This window comes from Cervus canadensis, chromosome 21 (genome assembly GCF_019320065.1).
Source record: "Cervus canadensis isolate Bull #8, Minnesota chromosome 21, ASM1932006v1, whole genome shotgun sequence".
Classification (NCBI taxonomy): Eukaryota; Metazoa; Chordata; class Mammalia; order Artiodactyla; family Cervidae; genus Cervus; species Cervus canadensis.
Window position 1 is genome coordinate 33034986 of NC_057406.1, and position 12659 is coordinate 33047644.

Genomic DNA, 12659 nt, shown 5'->3' on the forward strand with positions numbered 1-12659 from the left:
TATGAAATATATAAAGTATCATTAGAATATAATATTTCTTATTTATATTTAGTACTAATTACTAATTACTGTATTTAGTTTTTCAGGACTACGCCCAGCAAACTTCATGGCTTATTGTAAGCATAGACTATTAAAACTATATCAAATAAAATTACTTAAATAACATGTATATTTGCCAAAACATCAATGTTAACTAAATAAGGAGTCCTACTTTTAATCCCAATAAATACTTTGTTCAGTTGGAGAAATCAATGAAGGAGAAAATGAAAGATAACAATTAGCACTAAAGTAACCAATAAAAAAACAGTAGTCAAGGTTCTAAGTGCAAAAAGGCAATGTGGGGAACACATGTAAATCCATGGCTGATTCATGTCAATGTATGATAAAAACCACTACAAAAAAAAAAAAAAGGCAATGTACCCCGTTACTACTTGTGATTCATTTGTCATCATTTACTACCACGAGTAGGTAACACACACAAAACTCAGTGCTTTGTTTTTTTCTAGAGTCACTGTTTCTTTTTAATCTATCCTATCATTATAGAATCTACCAAAGAGTGAACCTTAATTATTTGATTTGGTTATATGAACAACAATCTCCAAATTGCAACTTTCTTTAGCATCAGCTCATCCATTCCAAAAAAAATTGTTTCAAATGCTTGCAAAATTTCTGTGCAACATATTTCTTACATATTGAGTGCTCTGTATTCTGCTTTAAAAACAGATAATAATCAAAATAAGAAAAAACAAGCAGTTTACATACCCCTGTGGACTGCTAGCTCCTTGTTGGCAGGAACATCCTTATCATCATCTTTGGGTCACAGGTGGCCAGCACAGCACCTGAGATACAATGTATACCTGTAAATGTGTTTGAATGAATTAAATGATACAGTGATGACTAGAATCCACCTGGATGGTATGAATTCAATAAAGCAACCAATCTATCCACCTAACCTCTTCCTCTATATTCTATATTATTAAAGTTTCGATATATGAGAACATTATGAGTATATGAGCAGTATATATTATTAAAGTAGCAGAATGTATGAGCATACATACTTCATATATAAACATATATATGTATGCATGTATGAATGTATGTATGCATGAGAGCTGGACTATAAAGAAGGCTGAGTGCCAAAGAATTGATGCTTTTGAACTGTGGTGCTGGAGAACATTCTTGAGAGACCCGTGGACTGCAAATAGATCAAACCAGTCAATCCTAAAGGAAATCAGTCCTGAATATTCACTGGAAGGACTGATACTGAAGCTGAAGCTCCAATACTTTGGCCACCTGATGTGAAGAGCTGACTCACTGGAAAAGACTCTGAGACTGGGAAAGATTGAGGACAGAAGGAGAAGAGGGTATCAGAGGATGAGATGATTGAAGGGCACCACCAATTCAATGGACATAAACTTGGGCAAACTGCGGGAGATGGTGAGGGACACAGATGCCTGATGAGCTGCAGTCCATGGGGTAACAAAGAGTTGGACACAACTTGGTGACTGAACAACAACAACAACATACACACTTAAGGCTTCCAGTGTGGCTCAGCGGTTAAAGAATCCGCTTGCCAGCGGGGGAGACACAGGAGACTCGGGTTCAATCTCTTGGTCAGGAAGATCACCTGGAGGAGGAAATGGCAACCCACGCCAATATTCTGGCCTGTAAAATCCCATGGACAGAGAAGTCTGGTGGGCTATGGTCCATGCGGCTACAAAGAGTCAGACATGACTGAGTAACTGAAAAAGTGAAAGTGAAAGTCACTCAGCTCTGTCTGACTTGTTGCAACCCCATGGACTGTAGCCTGCCAGGCTCCTCTGTCCATGGAATTCTCCAGGCAAGAATACTGGAGTGGGGAAGCTGTTCCCTTCTCCAGGGGATCTTCCCAATCCAGGAATCAAACCCAGGTCTCCTGCATTGCAGGCAGATTCTTTACTGTCTGAGCCACCAGGGAAAGTATGCATGCATATATTCTTTTTTTTTTTTTTCATTTATTTTTATTAGTTGGAGGCTAATTACTTTACAATATTGTAGTGGTTTTTGCCATACATTAACATGAATCAGCCATGGATTTACATGTGTTCCCCATCCCGATCCCCCCTCCCGCCTCCCTCCCCACCCGATGCCTCTGGGTCTTCCCAGTGCACCAGCCCTGAGCACTTGTCTCTTGCATCCAACCTGGGCTGGTGATCAGTTTCACCCTTGATAGTATACTTGTTTCAATGCTATTCTCTCAGAATATCCCACCCTTGCCTTCTCCCACAGAGTCCAAAAGTCTGTTCTGTACATCTGTGTCTCTTTTTCTGTTTTGCATATAGGGTTATCGTTACCATCTTTTTAAATTCCATATACATGTGTTAGTATACTGTATTGGTCTTTATCTTTCTGGCTTACTTCACTCTGTATAATGGGCTCCAGCTTCATCCATCTCATTAGAACTGATTCAAATGAATTCTTTTTAATGGCTGAGTAATATTCCATTGTGCATATGTACCACAGCTTCCTTATCCATTTGTCTGCTGATGGGCATCTAGGTTGCTTCCATGTCCTGGCTATTATTAATAGTTCTGCGATGAACATTGGGGTGCAGGTGTCTCTTTCAGATCTAGTTTCCTCGGTGTGTATGACCAGGAGTGGGATTGCTGGGTCATATGGCAGTTCTATTTCCAGTTTTTTAAGAAATCTCCACACTGTTTTCCATAGTGGCTGTACTAGTTTGCATTCCCACCAACAGTGTAAGAGGGTTCCCTTCTCTCCACACCCTCTCCAGCATTTATTGCTTGTAGACTTTTGGATAGCAGTCATCCTGACTGGCGTGTAATGGTACCTCGTGTGGTTTTGATCTGTATTTCTCTGATAATGAGTGATGTTGAGCATCTTTTCATGTGTTTGTTAGTCATCTGTATGTCTTCTTTGGAGAAATGTCTGTTTAGTTCTTTGGCCCATTTTTTGATTGGGTCATTTATTTTTCTGGAATTGAGCTGCAGGAGTTGCTTGTATATTTTTGAGATTAATCCTTTGTCTGTTGCTTTGTTTGCTATTATTTTCTTCCATTCTGAGGGCTGTCTTTTCACCTTGCTTATAGTTTCCTTTGTAGTGCAAAAGCTTTTAAGTTTCATTAGGTCCCATTTGTTTATTTTTGCTTTTATTTCCAGTATTCTGGGAGGTGGGTCATAGAGGATCCTGCTGTGATTTATGTCAGAGAGTATTTTGCCTATGTTCTCCTCTAGGAGTTTTATAGTTTCTGGTCTTACATTTAGATCTTTAATCCATTTTGAGTTTATTTTTGTGTATGGTGTTAGAAGGTGTTCTAGTTTCATTCTTTTACAAGTGGTTGACCAGTTTTCCCAGCACCACTTGTTAAAGAGGTTGTCTTTTTTCCATTGTATAGCCTTGCCTCCTTTGTCGAAGATAAGGTGTCCATAGGTTCGTGGATTTATCTCTGGGCTTTCTATTCTGTTCCAATGATCTATATTTCTGTCTTTTGCATGCATATATTCTTATATGTTTGAATTATAACTTCCTGAAAATCAATTCTCAAAAATAATTGTTTCTAAATGCTTTGTTGTTGTTGTTTAGTTGCTAAGTCTCGGCCAACTCTTTTGTGACCCCATGGAGTATAGCCTGCCAGTCTCCTCTGTTCTGGAATCTCCCAGGCAAGAATACCGGAGTGGCTTGCCATTTCCTCCTCCAGGGGATCTTCTCAACCCAGGGATTGAACCGGAGTCTCCCGTGACTCCTGCATTGGCAGGTGGATTTTTTACCATGAGTCACCAGGGAAGCCCCTTCTAAATGCTTATTCCATTACATATTTTCATTGTCTCTGGTTTCGGTGGAGGCCATACAGCCCAGTGTTTGAGATCATGTACATCAGAGTTACACTGACATATGTTCCAACAACACAAGAGAAGACTCTACACATGGACATCACCAGATGGTCAACACCAAAATCAGACTGATTATATTCTTTGCAGCCAAAGATGGAGAAGCTCTATACAGTCAGCAAAAACAAGACCAGGAGCTGACTGTGGCTCACATCATGAACTCCTTATTGCCAAATTCAGACTTAAATTGAAGAAAGTAGGGAAAACCACTAGACCATTCAGGTATGACCTAAATCAAATCCCTAATGATTATACGGGGGAAGTGAGAAATAGATTTAAAGGACTAGATCTGATAGACAGAGTGCCTGATGAACTATGGACGGAGGTTCATAACATTGTACAGGATACAGGGATCAAGACCATCCCCAACAAAAAGAAATGCAAAAAAGCAAGATGGCTGACTGAGGAGGCCTTACAAATAGCTGTGAAAAGAAGAGAAGCAAAAAGCGAAGGAGAAAAGGAAAGATATACCCATCTGAATGCAGAGTTCCAAAGAACAGCAAGGAGAGATAAGAAAGCCTTCCTCAGTGATCAGTGCAAAGAAATAGAGGAAAACAATAGAATGGGAAAGGCTAGAGATCTCTTCAAGAAAATTAGAGATACCAAGGGAACATTTCATGCAAAGATGGGCTCAATAAAGGACAGAAATAGTATGGACTTACCAGAGGCAGAAGATAGTAAGAAGAGGTGGCAAGAATACACAGAAGAACTGTACAAAAAAGATCTTCACAACATAGATAATCATGTGGTATGATCACTCACCTAGAGCCAAACACCCTGGAAGTGAAGTGGGCCTTAGGAAGCACCACTACGAACAAAGCGAGTGGAGTTGTTGGAATTCCAGTTGAGCTATTTCAAATCCCAGATGATACGGTGAAAGTGCTGCACTCACTATGCCAGAAAATCTGGAAAACTCAGCAGTGGCCACAGGACTAGAAAAGGTCAGTTTTCATTCCAAGCCCTAAGAAAGGCAATGCCAAAGAATGCTCAAACTACCGCACAATTGCACTCATCTCACATGTTTGTAAGGTAATGCTCAAAATTCTCCAAGCCAGGCTTCAGCAATATGTGAACTGTGAACTTCCAGATGTTCAAGCTGGATTTAGAAAAGGCAGAGGAACCAGAGATCAAATTGCCAACATCCACTGGATCATTGAAAAAGCAAAAGAGTTCCAGAAAAATATCTACCTCTGCTTTATTGACTATGCCAAAGCCTTTGACTGTGTGGATCACAGTAAACTGTGGGAAATTCTTAAAGAGATGGGAATACCAGACCACCTGATCTGCCTCTTGAGAAACCCGTATGCAGGTCAGGAAGCAACAGTTAGAACTGGACGTGGAACAACAGACTGGTTCCAAATAGGAAAAGGAGTACGTCAAGGCTGTATATTGTCACCCTGCTTATTTAACTTATATACAGAGTACATCATGAGAAACGCTGGACTGGATGAAGCACTAGCTGGAATCAAGATTGCTGGGAGAAATATCAATAACCTCAGATATGCAAATGACACCACCTTTAAGGCAGAAAGTGAAGAAGAACTAGAGAAGCTCTAGATGAAAGTGAAAGAGGAGAGTGAAAACGTTGGCCTAAAACTCAACATTCAGAAAACTAAGATCATGGCATCGGGTCCCATCACTTGATGACAAATAGATGGAGAAATAGTGGAAACAGTGGCAGACTTTATTTTTTGGGGCTCCAAAATCACTGCAGATGGAGACTGCAGCCAGGAAGTTAAAAGATGCTTACCCCTCGGGAGAAAAGTTATGACCAATCTAGACAGCTTATTAAAAAGCAGAGATGTTACTTTGCCAACAAAGGTCCATCTAGTCAAGGCCATGGTTTTTCCAGTAGTCATGTATGGATGTTGAGAGTTGGACTATAAAGAAAGCTGAGCACCGAAGAATTGATGCTTTTGAACTATGTTGTTGGAGAAGACTCTTGAGAGTCCCTTGGACTGCAAGGAGATCCAACCAATCAATCCTAAATGAAATCAGTCCTGAATATTCATTGGAAGGACTGATGTTGAAGCTGAAATTCCAATACTTTGGCCACCTGATGCAAAGAGCTGACTCATTTGAAAAGACCCTGATGCTGGGAAAGACTGAAGGCAAGAGGAGAAGGGGAGGACAGAGGATGAGATTGTTGGATCGCATCACTGACTCAATGGACATCAGTTTGAGTAAACTCTGGAATTTGGTGATAGACAGGGAGGCCTGGCGTGCTGTGATTCATGGGGTCGCAAAGAGTCAGATGTGACGGAGTGACTGAACTGCACTGACACATTTTCAAATCTTGTTTCCACCGATGACTACTTACAAGGTTTTGGATAAGGCACTAATCTTTCCACATACCAGTTTGCCTTTAAAACAAAGACAAACTTAGTGACTTTTTAATGATATTCAAAGGATCGAAAGAAACAATGCATACACACTGCCTGACATACAGTGAGCCCTCAAGAAGTAATTATAAAGTACTATTTGTATTCTTTCCTCCCCCGCCTCCCCCCACCGCCATTATGAACAGCTAACCTCACCCACAGAGAGGGACTTTCCTTTGGCTATTAGGGAAGTGATCTCTAGGACCTGAAAATGTCCTGTAGGACAGGAATGTCTTTGCTTGCCTGAGGGATTTGGCCATGGGGCCTCTCAGGTGGTGCTAGTGGTAAAGAACCTGCCTGCCAATGCAGGAGACCCAAGAGACACAGGTTTGAGTCCTGAGTCGGGAAGATCCCCTGGAGGAAGAAATGACAACCCACTCTAATATTCTTACCTGGAAAATTCCATGCGCAGAGGAGCCTGGCAAGATTTAGTCCATGGGGTCACGAAGAGTGAGATACAACTAAGCGACTAAGCACAAAATAATCTAATAATGTGATTCTATGATGGGAGCTATGGGTCATGTGGTATCAATTTTGCCTCCAAAACTACTTGGAGACTGAAGGTATTAGCCCAGCACTGATGTCCATAGACTGTCAGCCCCACGAGAGGTATGTGATCAAATCCCAGTAAAAACTCTGGACACCAAAGGCTCAATGAGTTTCTCTTTTTGGCAATGCTCCATGCTTACTGTCACGGGTCAATGCTCTGAGAGTAACACGTCCTGCCTCCAGAGAGTAGGACAATGAAAGCTCTGTGGTTGGGTCTTCTAGCCTCAGATTCAGCATTTATAGACCGCTTTTCCTTGGCTGTATCTTTTCCCTGTAATAAGCTGTAACCATGACTATAACAGCTTTCACTGAATTCTGTGAGTACTTCCAGAGAGTTTTCAAACCTGAGTGTGGTTTTGGAAAACCCTCAAACGTGCATTTGGTGTCAAAAATGAGGGTGGTCCTGTGTGGAGGACTCCTTGGAACTCTGTAGCTGACTAAATGTACAGTTGGTTAAACTTTCACATTTTCTTTCTTTAGATCTAGAAAGCCCCAAAGCTTTGAAAGATATCTTATTTTACCACTCAAGTAAACTTAACAAAACCCCCATTTAACAGTGAAAATCACTTTAAATTGATGGTGTTTATGTATAGATTATATTTTGGTTTATTTTTCCATGTACAAACAATAAAATCCTACTCCAGTAATAGACAGAGAAATATTCTGTTTGTTTTAGTTACATGAACAGCAATACTATTTAGAAATAAATGAGTCCCATACAAGTAAAATTTCTAAAGATCAGTAATAGTAGCTCTGTTAAGTTCAGATATTAGAAAGTTAACTTAAGAGGTACACTGGTTAAAAAAAAAAAAAGAGGTACACTGGTTTTAAACAAAATATTAATTAAATCACATGCTCCTTTTGCATCTCCTAAACACAGTACTCAAGAGGCTATTTACAATCTTTTTCTTTTTTCTTTTTTTCAAATATCAGTTTGGTAGGCAGAATTTTAAAATGGTCCCCAAATTCCCCTCAACTTGTGAACACATTTCTTGGCATAATATCCAGAACTGTGAATATGATGGGTTTTATTCCCATGAACAGGTTGTATTATATAACACAGTTGACTGTAAAACAGGGAGATTATCTGCATGGGTCTAACCTGGTCACATAAATCTTTTAAATCTTGGTCTAGAGGGACTTCCCTGGTGGCCCAGTGGTTACAAATCCACCTTTCAATGCAGGGGGCATGGGTTTGGTTCCTGATCAGGGAATGAAGATCCTACATGCTATGGGGCAACTAAGCCCCTGTACCACAACTAGAGAAGCCCGCTTGCTGCAACTAGAGAGTCCTGCGTTTCTGCCGCAGGAACTGAGGATTCTGTAGGTATTCTATTGACTGCTCTTCAGTCTTTCACTCTGAAAACAGTATCAGCTATGTGCTAGGTTTCGTTAATCATATAAATCCCAGTTACCATTACCAGTACTGAAAAGTCACAGATGCACTCTGAATAAGAAACCCAAAAAAAGGTACTATGTCATATGCTACAGACTGAATATTTGTGTCCTTCCCAAAATTCATATGGTGAAACCTAATATCCAATGTAACAGTATTAGGAAGTAGGGCTTCAGGGAGGTGCTTAGTTCATGAGAGTAGAACCATCATGAATGGGGTTAGTAATCTTATCGAAGATACCCCAAAGAGCTCCCCATCTGTCTCCTTCCACCAGATGAGGGCACAATGAAAAGAGAAAAATTTAGGAAGCAGGCTCTCACCAGACACTAACTGTGCTGGTGCCATGATCATGGGCTTCCCAGCCTCCAAAGTGTGAGAAATAAATTTCTGTTGTGTCAAGCCACCCAGTTTATGATATTTTTGTTATAGCACCCCATATGGACTAAGACAAAAATGTATACATTGTCTTTTCAATAGATCATTTGGAAAACTCAACTCTCTATCTCCTATATGGAAGGTGTTGAGAAGGTAACTCTTAAATATGCTGTGAATTATCTCCAAATTTTCTTGGGCCATTTTAAGGGTAGGAGTAGGCAGTGACTGTACCTTCTTGAGGCTTATGTGGGAAACCAACATATGCTCAGTGCAGAAGACACAGAATCTCTAAGTATCTGAAGTGAGATTGGGGGTCACTTAAAAAGACTCTCAGAGTCTTTGTAAAACATGCTGCTACAATTGCTCCCTGTCTCATTCCCTTTTCATTCATTTACTATAACGCTGCCACATTATTTTTTATAAAACACAAATCTTATGGTGTACCTTTACTGAAAATGAACAATTTCAATTATTTTCAAGATAAAGTCATTAGTTCACGAATACACTAAATATTTTAGGGCTTCTCTGGTGACTCAGACAGTAAAGAATCTGCCTGCAATGCAGGAGACCTGGGTTCAGTTTCTGGGTTGGGAAGATCCCCTGGAGGAGGGTATGACTACCCACTCCAGTATTTTTGCCTGGAAACTCCCATGGACAGCCTGGCAGGCTACAGTCCATGGGGTTGCAAAGACTTGGACATGACTGAGCATCTGAGCACTCACTCAGAGATTATGAATGGTTAGGTCCTCTTGGGAGAAGCTGACACTAGACCTAATCCCTTCTGTGGGGCAGAATCTACAGAATATATACCCCATGGAGGGAGAGTGTTCTAAATTGAGAGCAAGAACCAGGCTTGGAAGTGAGGACTAACCTGCACTACCCATATATCTTAGGTCTACTGTGTGATAACTACTCCTTTCTCTCGAACTCTCCATCTCAGTTATGAGTTCCTGGGCACTCAGCCCAGAGGTGAGTTCCTGGGCACTCAGCCCAGAGGTGACCCTCCAGAATGCAACCTGGGAGATCAGATACTAGTTAGAATATAGGGGCTGTGAATCAGCTTACCTAGTGAGACCACAATATTGAATGAGAGAATTTGAAAGTGAGAAGCAGTTTCAAGATTTCGAAAACATTCCCAGTGAAAATGCAAAAGCAAAATGTAGATCCTAAGCAAAGACAGATAGTATGGGAACTCTCGTGTATCTAGAGAGGGAGAGAAGAAACATCATGAGCAAGGACAGGGTCAGAGCTCAGAGGCAGGCCAGGCTCTCCTGTATCACGGCATTTAACCTATAAGGAGGTGGGGCTGGAGAATATCAGCTGGACAAAAGGCACCCAAGGGTCTATGGGCTGTCAGTCATCTTTCACAGACATTACTTGCTGGGGAGGGGACAGGAGTGGACACAAACCTCTCAGGGAATCCTTCTTGGAAGTCTGACAGCCATCGAACCTGGTGAGGGAGAAATGAAAAAACAGAGGGTGTAGGAGCGAGGAACCTCAAAATGTCTGAGCTCTGTTCCATCTTCCCCAGTCCCAACACACACAACACAGTACAACACAGAGGAGGATGGGGAAAGCCCTGGGGATGGGGAAAGGAAGAGGAACCTCAAGCTGAAGGCCACGGGAGGCCCGCAGCAGCTGCTCCGGCTCATATCCAGGTGGGGCTAATTGCATCAGCAAGGACAGAGGCCCACAGTGGCCAAGGGAAGATGCCAAGAAGGATACAGGGGACAACGCCAGGGCCAGCATGCATACATGTGACCGTGTGATGCTCCACACACCCCTACCAGCTGCAATGATACACAATTTCCCCAAGGATTTGTTTTTGTTTTTAGTGGGGCTGGAGTGGGGTGGCAGGGGACAGCACAGATGTGAGCAGTCATCCTTCTCGGGGTCATGTTAACACAGGGTTTCCATCTGAGAGGAAGGTGGCCTTACATTTTACACCCACGGTGCCCCTCTCACCCTACCCCACTCCTGGGCCTGGACAGGGAAACAAAGATCAAATTAACAAACAGATGATTTGATAGTAAAGACACTGAGTTATTTCATGCTATATCAAGTTTGCTTTTTATTACCTTTCAATCTGCACAGTAGGGTTGGGACTCAGGAGCAAGCATACATTATGGAAACAGCTCCATTTTCTTTGTACATTAGAGTAGAAGTGATAAAATTTGACCTAATTAGATGTGTCCCAAAATTATTGCAATATCATATCAGATTATTTTCCTATTGTGTGTCAGTGGCTCAGTCATGTCTGACTCTTTGCTACCCCCATGCACTGTAGATCTCTAGGCTCCTCTGTCCATGGAAATCTTTAGGCAAGAACACTGGAGTGTGTTGCCATTCCCTTCTCCAGGGGATTTTCTCAACCCAGGGATCGAACCGGGGTCTCCTGCACTGCAGGTAGATTCTCTACTATCTGAGCCACCCAGGGAAGCCCATTTCCTTATTTAGATTACTCAAATTGCCATAAAAATCTTTTTTTTCTTTATACCTTCTCAAAGCAAATCAGATCCACTTCTTCACATACTGTTGAAAGTTACACATTAGCTCACTCAACAAAGCAACCAAGAACATCACTTTTTTTTTTAAATGTCTATGAATGGTAGAACATCACTTTTTTAAGGGTTGGTAAGAAAGATGACCACTTATACTCCTCTGCCAGCCCCAAGCATCTTTCCTAGTGTTCTCTTCAGAACCCTGCCAAAAAGACACATGATCTAAAATCTTAAGTTGCTATAAATCTGAAATACTAGGGTAATTTCCCTCATTTAAACCCTTAAAATATGTTTTCTCTGTGGCTCCTTCTACAAATTTCAAGAACTTTCACATGTTCCATTTAATAACTCCATAGGTACATGCATGCTAAGTCGCTTCAGTCGTGTCAGACTCTTTGTGGACTGTAGCCCGCCAGGCTCCTCTGTCCACGGGATTCTTCAGGCAAGAATACTGGAGTGGGTTGCCATATCCTCCTCCAGGGGACCTTTCTGTCCCAGGGATCAAACTCCAGTCTCCTGCAGCTCCTGAACTACAGGTGGACTCTTTACAGCTGAGCCACTGGGAAGCCCAACTCCATAGGCCTGGGTAGCAGCACGGCACTGGCACCCTACTGACAACTATAATTAGAATCTGGAGGCTTTACTCCATCTCTATCTGCTAGCTGAGTGTTCTGGAACAAGTCACCTGATCTTTTGGGGTACTTTATTCATCACATTAAAGGGTGGCCTACACATTTCCCAGAGTTCCACCCTTCTCTAATATTTCCACCATAGTAGATGGTAACTTCTCATGCTATCTTATCTCATGCTTTCTAATTCATGAATGTAATCACAAACAACATTAACTGATTTGCCAATCACGGTAGAAGAGCTGGTAGTATGAGGAGCAAGAAACAAGAACTTACAAGAAGACTTGGATGATTCATAGTAATCATAATCAAACACTGACCATTTGCAGTAGTTCCTATGAATAGACAATATACAGCCTTGATGTACTCTTTTCCCAATTTGGAACCAGTCTGTTGTTCCGTGTCCAATTCTCTTTTCCTGATTTGGAACCAGTCTGTTGTTCCATGTCCAATTCTAACTGTTGCTTCTTAACCTGCATACAGATTTCTCAGGAGGCAGGTAAGGTGGTCTGGTATTCCCATCTCTTGAAGAATTTTCCACAGTTTGTTGTGATCCACACAGTCAAAGGCTTTGGCATAGTCAATAAAGCAGAAACAGATGTTTTTCTGGAACTCTCTTTTCCAATGATCCAGCGGATGTTGGCAATTTGATATTTGGTTCCTCTGCCTTTTCTAAAACCATCTTCAACATCTGGAAGTTCATGGTCACATACTGTTGAAGAGTGGCTTGGAGAATTTTGAGCATTACTTTACTAGTGTGTGAGATGAGTGCAATTGTGTGGTAGTTTGAACGTTCTTTGGCATTGCCTTTCTTTGGGATTGGAATGAAAACCGACCTTTTCCAGTCCTGTGGCCACTGCTAAGTTTTCCAAATTTGCTGGCATAGTGAGTGCAGCACTTTCACAGCATCATTTTTTAGGATTTGAAATAGCTCAACCGGA

General features: G+C 41.5%; 1 protein-coding gene across 10 annotated transcripts in view; it reads right to left on the bottom strand.

Annotated features, from left to right (window-relative positions):
* The window catches only part of SOX5 (SRY-box transcription factor 5), a 1099609-nt gene that overhangs the window by 891787 nt on the left and 195163 nt on the right, over window positions 1-12659 (bottom strand). For 9 of the 10 annotated variants that reach the window (XM_043441163.1, XM_043441162.1, XM_043441157.1 and 6 more), the window contains one exon: window positions 763-839. The gene's annotated coding sequence lies outside the window, so the exon portion shown is untranslated. Of the gene's footprint in view, window positions 1-762; window positions 858-12659 lie in introns of all 10 variants that reach the window. The other variant, XM_043441164.1, reaches the window with a different exon arrangement.